Source organism: Anomaloglossus baeobatrachus, chromosome 7, assembly GCF_048569485.1.
Source record: "Anomaloglossus baeobatrachus isolate aAnoBae1 chromosome 7, aAnoBae1.hap1, whole genome shotgun sequence".
Taxonomy (NCBI): Eukaryota; Metazoa; Chordata; class Amphibia; order Anura; family Aromobatidae; genus Anomaloglossus; species Anomaloglossus baeobatrachus.
Genome location: NC_134359.1, coordinates 1,512,166 through 1,533,154, shown reverse-complemented (window position 1 = coordinate 1,533,154; position 20,989 = coordinate 1,512,166). Strand labels below are relative to the sequence as shown.

The following is a 20,989-nucleotide window of genomic DNA, read 5'->3' as shown; positions in this document are numbered from 1 at the left end:
ATAACCTGTCCTCTCCATACATCTCTCCCTAATCTCCTGATACCTCCCCACACATAATCTCCAGTATATAACCTGTCCTCTCCATACATCTCTCCCTAATCTCCTGATACCTCCCCACACATAATCTCCAGTATATAACCTGTCCTCTCCATACATCTCTCCCTAATCTCCTGATACCTCCCCACACATAATCTCCAGTATATAACCTGTCCTCTCCATACATCTCTCCCTAATCTCCCGATACCTCCCCACACATAATCTCCAGTATATAACCTGTCCTCTCCATACATCTCTCCCTAATCTCCTGATACCTCCCCACACATAATCTCCAGTATATAACCTGTCCTCTCCATACATCTCTCCCTAATCTCCCGATACCTCCCCACACATAATCTCCAGTATATAACCTGTCCTCTCCATACATCTCTCCCTAATCTCCTGATACCTCCCCACACATAATCTCCAGTACATAACCTGTCCTCTCCATACATCTCTCCCTAATCTCCTGATACCTCCCCACACATAATCTCCAGTATATATCCTCACCCTCCTTTGTGTGTATTTCCACCACTCGGGAGGTCTTACCCTTCATACCTCTGGTGATATCATGGATGTTGGGGTGATATAGTGATGTCTTGTCTTCTTGGTATGTTCTCCACTCCCCAGGTCTTAGGGTTCTGTGGGGTGTCGGACAGTCCCGATCTCCTGATATCTCCCCACACATAATCTCCAGTATATAACCTGTCCTCTCCATACATCTCTCCCTAATCTCCTGATACCTCCCCACACATAATCTCCAGTATATAACCTGTCCTCTCCATACATCTCTCCCTAATCTCCTGATACCTCCCCACACATAATCTCCAGTATATAACCTGTCCTCTCCATACATCTCTCCCTAATCTCCTGATACCTCCCCACACATAATCTCCAGTATATAACCTGTCCTCTCCATACATCTCTCCCTAATCTTCCGATACCTCCCCACACATAATCTCCAGTATATAACCCGTCCTCTCCATACATCTCTCCCTAATCTCCCGATACCTCCCCACACATAATCTCCAGTATATATGCTTACCCTCCTTTGTGTGTATTTCCACCACTCGGGAGGTCTTACCCTTCATACCTCTGGTGATATCATGGATGTTGGGGTGATATAGTGATGTCTTGTCTTCTTGGTATGTTCTCTACTCCCCAGGTCTTAGGGTTCTGTGGGGTGTCGGACAGTCCCGATCTCCTGTTGGTGCCACAGTCGTGGGACTTCCTCCTCTGGTATCTCCAGCGCTGTGCATAGCCATGAACATGAAGCTTCTGAGCCCTCTCTGGACATTCTCCGCGACTTGTTTATCTTCTTGTGGAGACTTTGGAATTTGGTCTTCGTTGTGTCTTTTTGCGATGAAGTAAAAGTGGAAATCTATTAATGGGAACATAAAAGTGGTAACGAAAATGTCAGAGGATGTTATGTGCCTGACAGAGCCGCGCATAGCCCACCCTCCTTTCAGTGGCATTTCCATATTGGATGGATCCTGCTGACTGTGTTGTTGTTGTTGTTTTATTTTTTTGGTTTTTTTTTTTGTTGGCAGCAAATATTTGCTTCAGCCTCAAATAGGACAACGTCGCGTGGAGCGCCTTACTGTTGACAACACTGACATCCACAGCAGTGAGATCACTCCAGGGGACTTTCATATGATGTGTGATGATGTGGTGGCTAACGTGCTCAAGGTGAAGGACTTGTAGGGCGAGTGCGGGCCGGCCGACAAACTTGTAGGGGCCAGTGAGTGCCGGCCAACAGACTTGTAGGGGCAAGCGAGGTCCAGCTGACTGACTTGTAGGGTCCAGTGAATGCCGGCTGATGGACTTGTAGCGGCGAGCGTGGGCCGGCTGACTTACTTGTAGGGGCCAGTGAATGCCGGCTGACGGACTTGTAGCGGCGAGCGAGGTCCAGCTGACTGACTTGTAGCGGCGAGCAAGGGCCGGCTGACTGACTTGTAGGGGCCAGTGAATGCCGGCTGACGGACTTGTAGCGGCGAGCAAGGGCCGGCTGACTGACTTGTAGTGGCGAGCGTGGGCCGGCTGACGAACTTGTAGGGGCCAGTGAGTGCCGGCCGACGGACTTGTAGGGGCGAGCGAGGGCCAGCCGACGGACTTGTAGGGGTGGGCCAGCTGATGGATGTGCAGGGCAAGTGCTGGCCGGCCAACAAACGTGTGGGGGCAAGCGCTGGTCGGCAGACGGACTTGTAGGGACAAGCGCGTGCCGACCTACTGACTTGTAGGGGTGAGTGAGGGCTGGCCTACAGACATGTACTAGTGGACCACTTATGGTTTCCAGCGTTCAGCCTGCATTCACATACAGGCAGACCTTCCTCCTGTCCTTGTCAGCTGTGTGGCTTTACCCCTTAAGACTGACAGCAGGCAATGTTTGCTCTGAGATGACCCGGCTGCCTGCGTTGTTTTGCACTAAATAATCTTCATGGTGATGGATTTCCCATAAAGCAGCTGAGGCAGGAAACCGAGGAAAGCCATGAGATGCCGAGAGGGGGAAAAAATGATTGCATTGTTACCCTAGAGAATAGCCGACCCCAGTTGGAGCCCTGGGCAACTAATAGCCAACCCCAGCTGGAGCCCTTAGCGGGAGAATAGCCGACCCCAGCTGTAGCCCTTAGCGGGAGAATAGCTGACCCCAGCTGGAGCCCTGTGCGTGAGAATAGCCAACCCCAGCAGCTGGAGCCCTGGGCAGGGTAATAGCCGACCCCAGCTGGAGCCTTGCGCAGGAGAATAGCCGACCCCAGCTGGAGCCCTGGGCGGGGTAATAGCCGACCCCAGCTGGAGCCCTGGGCGGGGTAATAGCCGACCCCAGCTGGAGCCCTGGGCAGGATAATAGTCGACTCCAGCTGGAGCCCTTAGCGGGAGAATAGCCAACGCCAGCTGGAGCCCTGTGCGGGAGAAAAGCCGACCCCAGCTGGAGCCCTGGGCGGGGTAATAGCCGACCCCAGCTGGAGCCCTTAGCGGCAGAATAGCCGACCCCAGCTGGAGCCGTGGGGCAGGGTAATAGCGGACCCCAGCTGGAGCCGTGGGGCGGGAGAATAACCGACCCCAGCTGGAATCCTGGGTGAGGTAATAGCCGACCCCAGCTGGAGTCCTGGGCGGGGTAATAGCTGACCCCAGCTGGAATCCTGGGCGGGGTAATAGTTGACCCCAGCTGGAGCCGTGGGGCGGGAGAATAACCAACCCCAGCTGGAATCCTGGGCGGGGTAATAGCTGACCAGAGCTGGAATCCTGGGCGGGGTAATAGTTGATCCCAGCTGGAGCCGTGGGGCGGGAGAATAACCGACCCCATCTGGAATCCTGGGCGGGGTAATAGCTGACCCCAGCTGGAATCCTGGGGGGGGTAATAGTTGACCCCAGCTGGAATCCTGGGCAGGGTAATAGTTGACCCCAGCTGGAGCCCTGCACGTGAGAATAGCTGACCCCAGGTGGAGCTGTAGGGCGGGAGAATAACCGACCCCAGCTGGAATCCTCGGCAGGGTAATAGCCGACCCCAGCTGGAGCCGTGGGGCGGGGGAATAGTTGACCCCAGCTGGAGCCACGGGGCGGGGGAATAGTTGACCCCAGCTGGAGCCATGGGGCAGGAGAATAACCGACCCCAGCTGGAATCCTGGGTGAGGTAATAGCCGACCCCAGCTGGAGTCCTGGGCGGGGTAATAGCTGACCCCAGCTGGAATAATGGGCGGGGTAATAGCCGACCCCAGCTGGAATCCTGGGCGGGGGAATAGTTGACCCCAGCTGGAGCCGTGGGGCGGGAGAATAACCGACCCCAGCAGGAATCCTGGGCGGGGTAATAGCTGACCCCAGCTGGAATCCTGGGCGGGGTAATAGTTGATCCCAGCTGGAATCCTGGGCGGGGTAATAGTTGACCCCATCTGGAGTCCTGGGTGGGGGAATAGCTGACCCCAGCTGGAGCCCTGTGCGTGAGAATAGCTGACCCCAGGAGGAGCCGTGGGGCGGGAGAATAACCGACCCCAGCTGGAATCCTCGGCAGGGTAATAGCCGACCCCAGCTGGAGCCGTGGGGCGGGGGAATAGTTGACCCCAGCTGGAGCCGTGGGGCAGGAGAATAGTTGACCCCAGCTGGAGCCGTGGGGCAGGAGAATAACCGACCCCAGCTGGAATCCTGGGCGGGGTAATAGCTGACCCCAGCTGGAGTCCTGGGCGGGGTAATAGCTGACCCCAGCTGGAGTCCTGGGTGGGGTAATAGCTGACCCCAGCTGGAGTCCTGGGCAGGGTAATAGTTTACCCCAGCTGGAGTCCTGGGCGGGGTAATAGCTGACCCCAGCTGGAGTCCTGGGCGGGGTAATAGCTGACCCCAGCTGGAGTCCTGGGCGGGGGAATAGCTGACCCCATCTGGAGTCCTGGGCGGGGTAATAGCTGACCCCATCTGGAGTCCTGGGCGGGGTAATAGTTGACCCCAGCTGGAGTCCTGGGCGGGGTAATAGTTGACCCCATCTGGAGTCTTGGGCGGGGTAATAGCTGACCCCAGCTGGAGTCCTGGGCGGGGGAATAGCCGACCCCAGCTTGGAATCCTGGGCGGTTTAATAGCTGACCCCAGCTTGGAATCCTGGGCGGGGTAATAGTTGACCCCAGCTGGAGTCCTGGGCGGGGTAATAGCTGACCCCAGCTGGAGTCCTGGGCGGGGTAATAGCTGACCCCGGCTGGAGTCCTGGGCGGGGTAATAGCTGACCCCAGCTGGAGTCCTGGGCGGGGTAATAGCTGACCCCAGCTTGGAATCCTGGGCGGGGTAATAGCTGACCCCAGCTGGAGTCCTGAGCGGGGTAATAGCTGACCCCAGCTTGGAATCCTGGGCGGCGGAATAGCCGACCCCAGCTTGGAATCCTGGGCGGGGGAATAGCCGACCCCAGCTGGAATCCTGGGCGGGGGAATAGCCGACCCCAGCTTGGAATCCTGGGCGGGGGAATAGCCGACCCCAGCTTGGAATCCTGGGCGGGGGAATAGCTGACCCCAGCTGGAATCCTGGGCGGGGGAATAGCCGACCCCAGCTTGGAATCCTGGGCGGGGGAATAGCTGACCCCAGCTGGAATCCTGGGCGGGGGAATAGCCGACCCCAGCTTGGAATCCTGGGCGGGGGAATAGCCGACCCCAGCTTGGAATCCTGGGCGGGGGAATAGCCGACCCCAGCTGGAGCCGTGGGTGGGGAATACTTTTGTGGCAGTCTTGCTTTCCTGAATTTGTGGGAAATGAGGTAAATGCTTCTGAGACAGACACACTTTTGTGGAAACGTGAGGATCGTGGATGAAGACTTCTGGACTCTCGCCATATTGCCTCCACTGATCCCCCTTCACTCCCTGCAGGGGCCACACACAAATCAGCTTTTAATCTCAGGTTATTTTCTTTGTGTTGATTTTTTCTTTTTAAGAAACTGTAGATTTATTGAAATAAATATTCAGTTTTGTGAATGGAAATGATTGAAGTTTCCTTGTTAAAAAATATTTAAGAAAACAGAAGTTTATCTGGAGCACGTTCCAAATGTCATTTTTCTCTGATTTTTCCTAAATTGATGATTCAGATGAGTCGCTGTAATGTTCCCATCATTATCCGGTAGAGGAAAAATCACCTTATTGGTCAGACCTCCCAATGATAACGTAATATGGCCATTTTGTGGAATTTGTTAAGAAGTCGTATTTTACTGAAATAAAAAGCTTTTCCATTCAGAAACATCTCAACCGGTCAAGTTACGTGGTAACATAGGATGAGAGAGGAGCCATCATGAGAAGTCTGCTGTTCGTGCGGAGCGTAGACTTTACTAAAAAATCAGTGTTGGAGTTTTGATGCTTTACGTTTGGTGAGCACTCGAGAGAGAGCAGCCCTGTGCTTGGGTACACTTGGTGCTCGGGTACACTCGGTGCTCAGCCCAGTGTGAAGCGCTTGCAGTGTTTGAACGGCTCTCATTGGGGTAATAGTGGGATCGGATGTAGTGTGCAACTCAAAAAAAAGGAAAGCCCCTGTTCTGTACACGGCTGGCTGCATGTGAGCGGAGGCCCAAACTGCCCAATTAGTGACTTCGATTAGGGTTAAAGTCAAGTCCATGTCCAAAACTGAACGTTCGGCTGAACCGTACTTCCAGGGGTCCGCTCATCTTTACATAGGACCTTTCTTCTTGCATCCAATTAACTTGTGAGTTTTTGGAGAGCTATTGCTTGCATTTCTTTGCAGAATGTCAGATCCTCCCAGAGCTGCTAATTGGATGTGATCGACTAACCACCTTCTTAGATTGTCTTGAGGATACTACAAGGGTTCTCAATAGGGTTGAGGTCAGGTGGCTGTGCCATGAGTTTCTCTCCTCTTATGCCAATAGCAGCCAATGACTCCTAGGTTTTCTTTGCCACATGAGATGGTGCATTGCCGCATGAAGATGATTTTGCTATGCATGGCACTGTTCTTCATTTTGTAGCATGGAAGAAAGTGGTCAGTCAGAAACTCCTATATATTTTGCCAGCCTCATGTTCACACCTTCAGATACTCTAGAGGGGCTACCAGGTCTCTCCCCAAGACTCCTCCGCTTCTCTGCAGACGTCATTGTTGCAACATAGTGGCCATCTACCATTCCATCCATCTGGACCATTCCAGGCTTGCATGACGCTAATCAGTATAGAAGACTGTTTTATGATGAGCCTTCATGCATGTCTGGTCCCACTGCAGCCATTTCTGCTTGCGAGCGCTCTTTAGGAGCGGCAGAACAAATAACTGCGTCCTCTGGAGGTTCCTGGACCTGAAGGTTCACAGGTCTTTAGAGGAACCAGCAGCTTCAAATACCTGTTTATTGCTCTGTAATAGGATTTTTGCAGCTGTTCTTAAAGGGGTTTTCCACTACTTTTTCATCACCTTGCCATATATCCTGGTTCTTCAAAACAATACCTATTGTAATATACTTGATTTGGATGTCTAGCTTCTATGAGCGCATCTCAGCAGGTATCGCATAGTACGGGATTGTTATGCAGATCCTTCTTCCTTCTCTTATGTCCCATACTCCCTTTTCCAGCAGAGATCAGACAAAATGAAAGGAAGTTGTCACTTGGCTCCTGCTGGTGGGTGTGAGCATTTACCAGCTGAGCCGACTTTTATTCTGCAGGGGCTGACACCTGGTCAAGTGCTGCAATCCACATTTCAAAAGCAAATGGTTTAGGTCATTCAATCCCTGATGTGGACAGCTGAAAAGTGCTGAGATTTTCATAACAAACGCAGTGGCAGGGCTGTACTGGCCATCTGGCAATTGTCCGATGTGCTGGCTCCTCAGTGGGCTGCTCCGACACTTGATATCCACCAGTAACTATCTGCAGCACAGGATGGAGAAGGAAGGGGGAGCTACGTGCTTGCAAACAGGCTGCAGCAATGCATGATGGACCTGGTAATATTAGCACACCGTAAACATCAGAGCTGCTGCTGGGAGACACCAAGTGAAAATAAGTGGAAAATCCTGCGAGTTTCCTCATGTTAGGATATAATCACACAGGACGACATAATGACCTCTACATTAAGGAAATTGTGTTGTTCTCTAATTTTCATCTCCAGTGTGTGTGTGTGTGTGTGTGTATGTGTGTGTGTGTGTGTATATGTATATATGTATATATGTATATATATATATATATATATATATATATATATATATATATATAATATACATACATATACACACACATACATACGCACACACGTTTCCTGATATATACATACATACACATACACACAAGTTTCCAGAGAGATATATATATATATATATATACACACACACACACACACGTTTCCTGATAGATATAGATATATATATATAATCTATATCTATCAGGAAACGTGTATGATGTGTGTGTACGTATGTATATATATATCAGGAAACGTGTATGATGTGTGTGTGTGTATGTATATATATATCAGGAAACAGGTGTGTGTGTGTATGATATATACCTAGGCAATGTATACAATCCCTGTCGTTTTCAGGCAAGGTGTGAAGTATCTGCGTTGTTCTATACTTTTCCTAGGCATTACATAAAATGTCTAGGTATTATAAAGAATGACAAGAACTGCTCAGGGCAAAGTCTGATATAATGCCCAGATTGGAAAAGTCTTTAGTAACAAACAGTCAAAAAACTAATGAAAGAAGAAATGCAAAATGAACAACGGGATATCTTTGCTGGGAAAAAAACCCAAGAAACAGAAGTGTCATTCCTGACTATTAGTCTTTAGTAACAAACAGTCAAAATACATGAAAGAAGAAATGCAAAATGAACAGGATATCTTTGCTGGGAAACAAAAAAAAAACAAAACCAAGGAATCAGAAGTGTCATTCCTGACTATTTGTTGCAGCACGGGAGGCTTGAATGGCATTTTGAATTGCACTTCGTTATTTTTTTTTGACGCACAGGCATTTGTTAGTTTGGCACTTAGGCTTGCACATACACCTCAAAAATTCCTTGGCCACTTCCTGTGGACTGAGCAGTAGCAGCAGATCGAAGAGGTATTTTGTGGTCAGGAACAACATCTTGAACCTTGAGCAAGCCCTTTTGACAAACGCTGAATTGTGATCTTGCATAGAGTTGGTTCAACATTCCTCGCACCGTTCCGAGTCAGTAAAGGCCGTCTTCTGTCACATCCATATCAACTGCTAGCAGATTTCACGGATCACCGCGTCCCTTGTCTACGTCAGGGATAGGAACCCGCACAGTGTCCCCCAAAGATGCAGGAGGAAAGTTTTGGTCAGTGTCCATTTTCACTCCGTCCACCTACTTTTGAATGCTAAGGGAAACTGAGCCATTTTCACAGATCTGATGCTGCCTGCTCTTTCCACCTACTACTTTTGGACGGACCACCCCTGTAGTATTCTACACTCCACTTGCTTGTCATTTAGGTATTCTATAGAATGACTAAGAAGTGTATGAACATCTGATATATTTCATACTTTGACGACCCATTCCTGGCATTGTATACATTGCCTAGGTATTCTATAGAAAGCCTGTTTTCTTTGTCGCTCTATTGGGAAACCCAGACAATTGGGTGTATAGGCTATGCCTCCGGAGGCCGCACAAAGTATTACACTTAAAAGTGTTAAGCCCCTCCCCTTCTGCCTATACACCCCCCGTGCTCCCACGGGCTCCTCAGTTTTTTGCTTTGTGCGAAGGAGGTCAGACACGCACGCACAGCTCCATAGATGGGTCAGCAGCAGCTGCTGACCATGTCGGATGGAAGAAAAGTGGGCCCATATAGGGCCCCCAGCATGCTCCCTTCTCACCCCACTCTTGTCGGCGGTGTTGTTAAGGTTGAGGTATCCATTGCGGGTATGGAGGCTGGAGCCCACATGCTGTTTTCCTTCCCCATCCCCCTCAGGGCTCTGGGTGAAGTGGGATCTTACCGGTCTCCAGGCACTGAGACCGTGCTCCATCCACAGCTCCTAAGACTCTGCTGGATAGGAGCCGGGTATCGTTCAGGGACATGGCCCTGCTACTTGAAGGTACTCTGTGTCCCTGTGGGGACCGCGCACAGCAACACTCCAGCATTGCTGGGTGTGCTAGTGCACCGGGGACCGCGGCGCTGACCGGGTTAATGTGCCATTACACACTCAGCGTCGCTGAGTGTGTTTATGTAGGGGGACTACCGTACTACCGCCGCCGCCATGTTTTTAACACTGAGGCGCGGCTGGGACTTGTAGTGCGCCGGGGACTTCCGCGCGGCCGCGCTTTTATGGCAGCCGCGCTCATTACTTGAGTCCCCGGCTTGTACGGCCTAGTGTTTCCTCCTCCCGCCCACAGCCCTGACAGGCAGGGGAAGGGCGGGACGCTTTACAGACGAGCTGCAGTGAGGGCTGGAGCATGCTTTGCATACTCCACTCCCCTCACTGCACTGTGAGGCACCAGTTCCCGCACTTTCTAAGGGTCACGCCCACGGCTTCCTCCTCTCTCAGGACGCCGGCAGCCGTGCCATTACACACTCAGCATCGCTGAGTGTGTTTATGTAGGGAGACTACCGCGCTGACCGCCGCCGCCATGTTTTGACACTGAGGCGCGGCTGGGACTTGTAGTGCGCCGGGGACTTCCGCGCGGCCGCGCTTTTACGGCGGCCGCGTTTATTACTCGAGTCCCCGGCTTTTGCGGCCTAGTCTTTCTTCCTCCCGCCCACAGCCCTGACAAGCAGGGGAAGGGCGGGACGCTGCACAGGATGAGCAGCACTGAGGGCTGGAGCATGCTTTGCATACTCCACCCCCCTCACTGTCCTCTCCTCAGAAGCCGGCAGCCATTCCTGTCAGCTCCTTGAATGCTGCAGAGGGGGACAAATTCTGACAGACCCAGGCAGGGACCCTGGTGGCCTCACAACCGCTTTATGCGGGGGGTATGCAGCATCTGTGGTGCTAGCCACATTTGTGCAGGAGTGTAATTTTAAATCATATGTTTATAAGATATGCTTTACACTGTATGGTGCACAGTTGATTCTGTATATATATTGTGTTGCTCAGGGAAGTCAACAGCATGGCGCCCATAAAAGGCAGGAGCGCCAAACCACAGGCTTACTATGCTGCCTGCGCCGCATGTACGACCCCTCTGCCGGCAGGATCCACTGAGCAATCCAGACCGGTATCTCAGCACAGGGGCACTGTTGAATCATTGCTCCCTGGCCCACCTCAGTTGGACCAGAGGTCTCCCCGGGGTGTCTCAGATCCCAGAGTGAGGTCTCTGATACAGACCCCAGCCCCTGACCGTCTAAGCGAGCTCGCTGGGAAATTCCCTCGACATCTTCATATTGGTCAGGGTCTCAGCGGGGGGAATCCCTGGATGATGAAGCGGAGACAGCTGATCAGGATTCTGATCCTGAGGCCGCTCTCAATCTTGATAAGCCTGACGGGGACGCCATAGTGAACGATCTTATAGCGTCTATCAATCAAAGATGCCACTCACAGGCAGATGGAGCTCTGGTTGAAATCTATCTATGAAGCTATCAGCGCTTCTTTTACACCAGCATTTGCAGCCGTATGGGTGCTACAAGCTATCTCAGCAGGTCAAGCGCAAATTGACGCAGCCACACAGACGTCGGCATTTGCGTCTTACGCTATTAATGCTGTCCTGGACTCTGCGAGCCGTATGGCGGTTGCTTCCGCCAATTCGGTGGTACTCTGCAGGGCCTTGTGGCTACGGAACTGGAAGGCAGATTCTGCTTCCAAAAAAGCGTTTAACCAGTTTGCCAATTTCTGGCGACCGACTGTTTGGCGAACGTTTGGATGAAATCATCAAACAATACAAGGGAAAGGATACATCTTTACCCCAGCCCAAACCGAACATACCCCAACAGAGGATGGGGCAGTCGAGGTTTCGGTTCTTTCGGGGCACGGGCAGGTCCCAATTCTCCTCGTCCAAAAGGCCTCTGAATAGATCAAGGGCTCTCCGATTCATGGCGGTCTAAGTCAAAAAGACCACCGGAGGTGCCGCTACCAAAGCGGCTTCTTGATGGCTTTCGGTCTCCTCAATCCGCATCCTCGGTTGGTGGCAGGCTTTCCCGCCTTTGCGACTCCTGGCTGCCAAGGGTAAAAGACCGTTGGGCGAGAGACATTCTGTCTCACGGTTACAAGTTAGAGTTCGCCTCTCGTCCCCCGACTCGATTCTTCAGGTTATCCCCGCCTCCCGAGCGAGCCGAGGCTCTTCTGCAGGCGCTGGGCACCCTGAGGGCAGAAGGAGTGGTGGTCCCTGTTCCTCTTCAGCAACAGGGTCACGGGTTTTTCTCCAACCTGTTTGTGGTTACAAAGAAGGACGGGTCTTTCCGTCCTGTCCTGGACCCGTAACTGCTCAACAAACACGTATAGACCAGACGGTTCCGGATGGAAACCCTCCGCTCCGTCATCGACTCAATGTCCCCAGAAGATTTCCTTGCATCGATCGATATCAAAGATGCTTTTCTCCACGTACCGGTGGCTCCAGAGCACCAACGCTTCTTGCGCTTCACCATAGGAGACGAACACCTGCAGTTCGTGGCACTGCAGTTCGGCCTGGCTACAGCCCCACGGGTTTTCACCAAGGTCAGGGCTACAGTAGTTGCGGTCCTCCACTCTCAGGGTCACTCGGTGATCCCTTACTTGGACGATCTGCTGATCAAGGCACCCTCTCAAGAGGCATGCCAACACAGCCCCGACGCTTCTCTGGGGGCTCTCCAGAGTTTCGGGTGGATCATCAATTTTCCAAAGTCAAATCTGACACCAGCCCAATCGCTGACATATCTTGGCATGGAGTTTCATACCCTATCGGCGATAGTGAAGCTTCCGCTGATCAACAAGCGTTCACTACAGAAAGGGGTGCAATCTCTCCTTCAAGGTCAAGCACACCCCTTGAAGGGCCTTATGCACTTCCTGGGGAAGATGGTGGCAGCAATGGAGGCAGTTCCTTTCGCGCAGTTTCACCTGCGTCCTCTTCATTGGGACATCCTACGCAAATAGGACAGGAAACCGACGTCCCTCGACAGGAACGTCTCCCTCTCTCAGGCAACCAAAGCTTCCCTTAGGGGGTGGCTTTCTTCCCACTTCATTATCGCATGGGAAATCCTTCCTACCCCCATCCTGGGAGGTGGTCACGACGGACGCGAGTCTGTCAGGGTGGGGAGCAGTCTTTCTCCACCACAGGGCTCAGGGTACGTGGACTCAGCAAGAGTCCTCGCTTCAGATCAATGTTCTGAAGATCAGGGCAGTGTATCTTGCCCTAAAAAGTGTTCCAGCAGTGGCTGGAAGGCAAGCAGATCCGAATTCAGTCGGACAACTCCACAGTGGTGGCTTACATCAACCACCAAGGCGGAACACACAGTCGGCAAGCCTTCCAGGAAGTCCGGCGGATTTTGATGTGGGTGGAAGCCACGGCCTCCACCATCTCCGCAGTTCACATCCCGGGCGTCGAAAACTGGGAAGCAGACTTTCTCAGTCGCCAGGGCATGGACGCAGGGGAATGGTCTCTTCACCCGGGCGTGTTTCAGGAGATCTGTTGCCGCTGAGGGAGGCCGGACGTCGACCTAATGGCGTCCCGGCACAACAACAAGGTCATGGCATTCATGGCACGCTCTCACGATCACAGAGCTATGGCGGCAGACGCCTTAGTTCGGAATTGGTCGCAGTTTCAACTCCCTTATGTGTTTCCTCCGCTGGCACTGTTGCCCAGAGTGTTACGCACGATCAGGGCCGACTGCCGCCGCGCCATCCTCGTCACTCCAGACTGGCCGAGGAGGTCGTGGTACCCGGATCTGTGGCATCTCACGGTAGGCCAAACGTGGGCACTACCAGTCCGACCAGACTTGCTGTCTCAAGGGCCGTTTTTCCATTTGAATTCTGCGGCCCTCAACCTGACACTGTGGCCATTGAGTCCTAGATCTAGCGTCTTCAGGATTATCTCAAGAGGTCATTGCCACTATGAGACAGGTTAGGAAACCAACGTCCGCCAAGATCTACCACAGGACGTGGAAAAATTTCCTGTCGTGGTGCTCTGCTCGGGGTTTTTCTCCCTGGCCTTTTGCCTTGCCCATTTTTCTGTCCTTCCTTCAATCTGGACTGGAAAAGGGTTTGTCGCTCGGCTCCCTTAAGGGACAAGTCTCAGCGCTCTCTGTGTTTTTTCCAGTAGCGCCTAGCCAGACTTCCACAGGTATGCACGTTCCTGCAGGGGGTTGTCACATCGTTCATCCTTACAAGCGGCCGATAGAACCCTGGGATCTGAACGGGGTGCTGATGGTTCTTCAGAAACCACCATTCGATCCAATAAGGGATATTTCTTTCTCACGCCTTTCGCAGAAAGTGATTTTCCTAGTAGCAGTCACTTCACTTCGGAGAGTGTCTGAGCTAGCAATGTTGTCGTGCAAAGCCCCTTTCCTGGTGTTCACCAGGACAAGGTGGTTCTGCGTCCGGTTCTGGAATTTCTCCCAAGGGTGGTACCCCCCTTTCATCTCAATCAGGATATCTCCTTACCCTCTTTTTGTCATCATCCAGTTCACCAATGTGAAAAGGATTTGCACTGGTTAGATCTGGTGAGAGCACTCAGGCTCTACATTTCTCGTACGGCGCCCCTGCGCCGCTCGGATGCACTCTTTGTCCTTGTCGCTGGCCAGCGTAAAGGGTCACAGGCTTCCAAATCAACCCTGGCCCGGTGGATCAAGGAACCAATTCTCGAAGTTTACCGGGCTGCCGGTTCCCTCAGGGCTCTAGGCCCATTCTACCAGAGCTGGGGGCGCGTCCTGGGCTTTGAGGCACCAGGCTACGGGTCAGCAGGTGTGTCAGGCGGCTACCTGGTCGAGCCTGCACACTTTCACAAAACACTATCAGGTGCATACCTATGCTTCGGCGGATGCCAGCCTAGGTAGACGAGTCCTTCAGGCGGCGGTTGCCCACCTGTAGGAAGAGGCCGTTTTACGGCTCTATTATGAGGTATTATTTTACCCACCCAGGGATTGCTTTTGGACATCCCAATTGTCTGGGTCTCCCAATAGAGCGACAAAGAAGAAGGGAATTTTGTTTACTTACCGTAAATTCCTTTTCTTCTAGCTCTAATTGGGAGACCCAGCACCCGCCCCTGTTTTTTTGTGTACACATGTTCATGTTGTTTGGTTTCAGTTCTCCGATATTCCTTCGGATTGAATCTACTTTACACCAGTTTATAATCTTTTCCTCCTTCTTGCTTTTGCACCAAAACTGAGGAGCCCGTGGGAGCACGGGGGGTGTATAGGCAGAAGGGGAGGGGCTTAACACTTTTAAGTGTAATACTTTGTGCGGCCTCCGGAGGCATAGCCTATACACCCAATTGTCTGGGTCTCCCAATTAGAGCTAGAAGAAAAGGAATTTTCGGTAAGTAAACAAAATTCCCTTCTTTACACATTGCCGGCGTGTGTGTGTGTGTGTGTGTGTGTGTGTGTGTGTGTGTGTGTGTGTGTGTGTGTGTGTGTGTGTGTGTATATATATATATATATATATATATATATATATATATATATATATATATATATATATATATATATATATATATATAATGTGTGTGTATGTATGTGTGTGTATATACAGTACAGACTAAAAGTTTGGACACACCTCATTCAAAGAGTTTTCTTTATTTTCAGGACTCTGAAAATTGTACATTCACATTGAAGGCATCAAAACTATGAATTAAAACATGTGGAATGAAATACTTAAGTGTGAAACAACTGAAAATGTGTCTTATATTCTAGGTTCTTCAAAGTAGCCACCTTTTGCTTTGATTACTGCTTTGCACACTCTTGGCATTCTCTTGATGAGCTACAAGAGGTAGTTACCGGAAATGGTTTTCCAACAGTCTTGAAGGAGTTCCCAGAGATGCTTAGCACTTGTTGGCCCTTTTGCCTTCACTCTGCGGTCCATCTCACCCCAAACCATCTCGATTTGGTCAAATAGCCCTTATACAGCCTGGAGGAGTGTTTGGGGTCATTGTCCTGTTGAAAAATAAATGATGGTCCAACTAAACGCAAACCGGATGGAATAGCACGCCGCTGCAAGATGCTGTGGTAGCCATGCTGGTTCTGTATGCCTTCAATTTTGAATACATCCCCAACAGTGTCACCAGCAAAGCACCCCCACACCATCACACCTCCTCCTCCATGCTTCATGGTGGGAACCAGCCATGTAGAGTCCATCCGTTCACCTTTTCTACAAAGACACGGTGGTTGGATCCAAAAATCTCAAATTTGGACTCCTCAGACCAAAGCACAGATTTCCACTGGTCTAATGTCCATTCCTTGTGTTCTTTAGCCCAAACAAGTCTCTTCTGCTTGTTGCCTGTCCTTAGCAGTGGTTTCCTAGCAGCTATTTTACCATGAAAGCCTACTGCACAAAGTCTCCTCTTAACAGTTTTAGAGATGAGAAGGTGTGTCCAAACTTTTGGTCTGTACTGTATATACACAGTTGGGCTCAAGAGTTTATATGCTCAGATTGGCCTTTTCTCACAGATCATGAATGATCACACACAATCTTTTTTCCGCTCATGGTTCGTGGTCGGGTGAAGCCATTTATTGTCATCTACTGTGTTTTCTCCTTTTAAATCATAATGAAGACCAAAAACATCCAAATGACCCTGATGAAAAGTTCTCACACCCTGGAGATTTTGGCTTGATAACATGCACAGAAGTTGAGACAAATGGATGTGAATGGCTAATAAAGGTAACATCTCCACCTGTGACCTGTTTGCTTGTAATCAGTGTGTGCATAAAAGCTGAGTGATTTCTGGGATCCAGACACACTCTTGCATCTTTCATTCAGCCACTGACCGTTCTGGATTGTGAGTCATGGGGAAGGCAAAAGAATTGTCAACGGATCTACGGGTAAAGATAGTTGAACTGTATAAAATAGGAAAGGGATACAAAAAGATATCCAAGGAATTGATAATGCCAGTCAGCAGCGTTCAATCTGTGATTAACAAATGGAAAATCAGGGGCTCTGTAAAAACTAAACCACGATCAGGTAGACCAACAAAAATTTCGTCCACAACTGCCAGGAAAATCGTTCGGGATGCAAAGAAAACCCCACAAATAACATCATCTGAAATACAGGAGTCACTGAAAACTAGCAGTGTGGCTGCTTCAAGAAGCACAATAAGGAGACCCTTGAAGAAAAATGGGCTGCATGGTAGAGTCGCCAGAAGGAAGCCATTACTGCGCAAATGCCACAAAGTATCTCGCCTACAATATGCCAAACAGCACAGAGACAAGCCCCCAAACAGCCCAGAGACAAGCCTCCAAACTTCTGGAGCAACTTAATTTGGAGTGATGTGACCAAAATCAAACTTTTTGGCCACAACCATAATCAATACATTTGGAGAGGTGACAACAAGGCCTATGATGAAAGGAACACCATTCCTACAGTAAAGCACAGAGGTGGATCACTGATGATGTGGGGATGTGTGAGATACAAAGGCACAAGAAATTTGGTCAAAGGAAAGATGAATGCAGCACGTTATCAGCAAATACTGAAGGCAAATTTGCATTCATCAGTCTGGAAGCTGCACAGGGGAAAATACTTGGATGTTCCCACATGACAACAATCCAAAACACAAGGCCAAGTCGACCTGTCACTAGCAACAGCAGAACAAAGTGAAGGTTCTAGAGTGGCCATCTCAGTCTCCTGACCTCAATATCATTGATCCAGTCTGGGGAGAACTCAAGTGTGCAGTTCATGCAAGAAAGCCCAGGAATTTGCAGGAACTGGAGGTGCCAAGAAGAATGGGCAACTTTTACCATCTGACCAAGAAGAATGGGCAGCTTTACCATCTGGGAAAATAAACAGCCTCATCCACAACTACCACAAAAGACTTCAAGCTGTCATTGATATTAGAGGGGGCAATACACAGGTGTTATGATTCAGGGACCGAGGAGGATTAAAAAATGCGAAAACCCAAAAAGGTAACAGAGTGGCTGGAACCTTAACTGACTGCAGACCTAATCCTGACACACAACTAGAAGTAGCCGTGGGACAAGCCTACGATGACCTAGTCGTCTTGACACAGCCGGAGAACTAAATATTCTTACAGAAAGCTAATCTGCCTCAGAGCAATCCCCAAAGATATAGATAGCCCCCCACATGTAAAGACTACGGTGATATAGAAAAACACAATACAAAGCTAGAAAAACAGATTCAGCAAAGGTGAGGCCCAAACTATTTTTATAGGAAAGGATAGGAAGGAGCACTGACTGCAGCTTTAAAAACCCTAATAAATACCAGCACACCTGATATGGAAAAACCCTGAGGCCACACGGCCTCTCCCCCACTATAACAGCACTCTGATGTTACTGGGATCCATAAACACTAATATAGATGATGGACAGAATTAATACCAAGCATGACAAAACACATTGCAGAATCATGGAGCTAAGTATACAGACACTCGCAGCAAGGAATGTTCCAATTCCACCAAGAACTCCACATAGCCAAAATAGGAATCAAGCATTAGTATCAAAGCAGAAAAAACAATTAGAAAGTGGAAACAATAAGCAGAGACACAAAACCAACTTATCTGAGAGGAGTTCTGATAGAGACCAGGGCTGGATTCAGAATGTCTTTAACACACAGGATATCTAGTGAGCACCGGCAAGTAACAGGAAAAAACTGCTCAGCTATGTAGTCCAATCTGAAATACCTGATTGCCAGTCCTCCATAGGTGTGTGGCTTTCATTCCACAAATCAACTGCACCACCAGCACTGACCACAAGAGCGAGCCCCAAACTGGAAAACGTATTCACAACACATGGGATTATGAACTGGGGGATGGGAAATTTTCATCGGGGTCATTTGGATGTTTTTTGTTGTCACTATGATTTAAAAAGAGAAAACGCAGTAGTTTGACAATAAATGGCTTCACCTGACCATGAGTGGAAAAAAGATTTTGTGTTCTCATTCATATTCTCTGGAAAAAGTCCAAGAAAGCAAAAAATGTGCTAAGGTGTGTAAACTTTAGAGCACAACTGTGATATAGATATATAATGTGGGTGTGCACAGGCTGAGTGAGTTTGGAGTGTGCAGGTGGCTGTGGGCACTATATATTATATATGTGTGTGTGTATATCAATTTGCAGGTTTATCAGTCACGTTAGTTATCTGTGGCCACTGGACAGGAGCCCTGAGAACGTCTCTTATCTGCATCCATGGCTCCTCTCTAGCTGGCCTGGCTGGATGTTCTCATTGTGGTGTGCCGCAGTTCTGATGTCGCCCCGGGTCGTTTGGATGGTAGGTGGTTCGCAGGGCTTCAGTGCACCCGCTGTAATTTCGGTTTGTGTAGAAGTCCATCTATATATTTTTTGAATATACTTTTTTTTTTCTCTTTGTTAGTAAATGCAGGGACATCAGATCTCAATGTAGATAAATGAACGCATATCAGACGGAATGACAGGGACCACACTGCAGCCAGTTGTCCACAACTGGAGTAGCCAGGGCTGATGCTTCTGCGGTGATGAAAATGTCAGCGGTTGCGATGGATGCAGTCATAAGACCACAGACATCTGTGTACACAGGAGGAACGAGTCCCCTGGGCATCCTGCAGAGTCGAGAACAAGATCACTAACCTGAAGATTACTTCAGGGGTCACATAGAGAAGAAATTTGACACAATTCCAGTAATTTAATCTAATCCGCAGCACGCTGCCTGGAAATCTCCAGTGTTCTCCTGGAGCGGGCTTCTTGTGTGTCTGAGATGTTTTATTATGCACATGTCTGAGGATTTTGGCCATTCCTTACAATAAATGACTTTCTTGGGAATGGTTTGGCATCTTCCCTGCTGCAGCATCTAGCTGTCCGTCCATAAGACTTTCTTGGGAATGGTTTGGCATCTTCCCTGCTGTAGCATCTAGCTGTCCGTCCATAAGACTTTCTTGGGAATGGTTTGCCATCTTCCCTGCTGTAGCATCTAGCTGTCAGTCCATAAGACTTTCTTGGGAATGGTTTGGCATCTTCCCTGCTGCAGCATCTAGCTGTCCGTCCATAAGACTTTCTTGGGAATGGTTTGGCATCTTCCCTGCTGCAGCATCTAGCTGTCCGTCCATAAGACTTTCTTGGGAATGGTTTGGCATCTTCCCTGCTGTAGCATCTAGCTGTCCGTCCATAAGACTTTCTTGGGAATGGTTTGCCATCTTCCCTGCTGTAGCATCTAGCTGTCCGTCCATAAGACTTTCTTGGGAATGGTTTGGCATCTTCCCTGCTGCAGCATCTAGCTGTCCGTCCATAAGACTGCATTGGGAATGGTTTGTTATCTTGCCTGCTGCAGCATCTAGCTGTCCGTCCATAAGACTTTCTTGGGAATGGTTTGGCATCTTCCCTAATGCAGCATCTAGCTGTCCGTCCATAAGACTGCATTGGGAATGGTTTGTTATCTTGCCTGCTGCAGCATCTAGCTGTCCGTCCATAAGACTGCATTGGGAATGGTTTGTTATCTTGCCTGCTGCAGCATCTAGCTGTCCGTCCATAAGACTGCATTGGGAATGGTTTGTTATCTTGCCTGCTGCAGCATCTAGCTGTCCGTCCATAAGACTGCATTGGGAATGGTTTGTTATCTTGCCTGCTGCAGCATCTAGCTGTCCGTCCATAAGACTGCATTGGGAATGGTTTGTTATCTTGCCTGCTGCAGCATCTAGCTGTCCGTCCATAAGACTGCATTGGGAATGGTTTGTTATCTTGCCTGCTGCAGCATCTAGCTGTTGGTCCATAAGACTTTCTTGGGAATGGGAATCCTAAACAACTCTCTGATACTTTCCATTCTTTCCTCGGACCAAGAGTTCTGGCCCCAACCACCAACCTCAGCGCAGACGACCTGGCCAATTATTTTAAAGAAAAAATTGGCCATGTATGCCAGTAAATTTCCTCACAGCCTCATAGCACCACACATTGTCTGCCCTCCTACACTTCATCTAGCTCACTTTCACTCTTTATCTCCCAGTGCAGGGCTCAACCCCCATGGTTCTGGGTTCCCAACTTGCAGTACTGACTCCACCAGCTAAGAGTATATGGTGTGCACTCTGCCAGCATAGGGGGAACTGAGGTGCTAGTGAGGGGACCGAAGTTCAGACTACAGTATAAGCAAGACACTGCACTCTCATAGAAATAGGAAAGTAAAAAATATCAACAGATTCGTTTTTTTTTTGCCAAAAAATATTTTTATATTTTATTAGTAGATAGACTGAGTGAAAGGGGACGTTTCGGCCCAAATATAAGCCTTCTTCACGCCAATTTACACTAGGAAAAGGTGAAAACAAACAACAATCAATATTTTACAATATGATACAATATCAACATATATACAAAGAACTTACCAATAAAAATAAAAGATTTAGGTTTCATGTCAGCATTGAACATATGTGAAAGACAGTAACATATACCAGCAGTTTGTCATGGAGATAGTCTCATAGGAGAAATTGAGAACAGCGACAGTATGGTATGTATGGAGGATGTAACATACCTCAGGTGGTGAAA

General features: G+C 49.5%; 1 protein-coding gene across 4 annotated transcripts in view; it reads left to right on the top strand.

The window, feature by feature from the left end:
* The window catches only part of SLC35F5 (solute carrier family 35 member F5), a 197,943-nt gene extending 192,251 nt beyond the window's left edge, over window positions 1–5,692 (top strand). For 3 of the 4 annotated variants that reach the window (XM_075316960.1, XM_075316958.1, XM_075316961.1), the window contains exon 15: window positions 1,202–5,692. The gene's annotated coding sequence lies outside the window, so the exon portion shown is untranslated. Of the gene's footprint in view, window positions 1–666; window positions 712–1,201 lie in introns of those variants that run through there. The other variant, XM_075316959.1, reaches the window with a different exon arrangement.
* The last annotated feature ends 15,297 nt before the right edge of the window (window positions 5,693–20,989 follow it).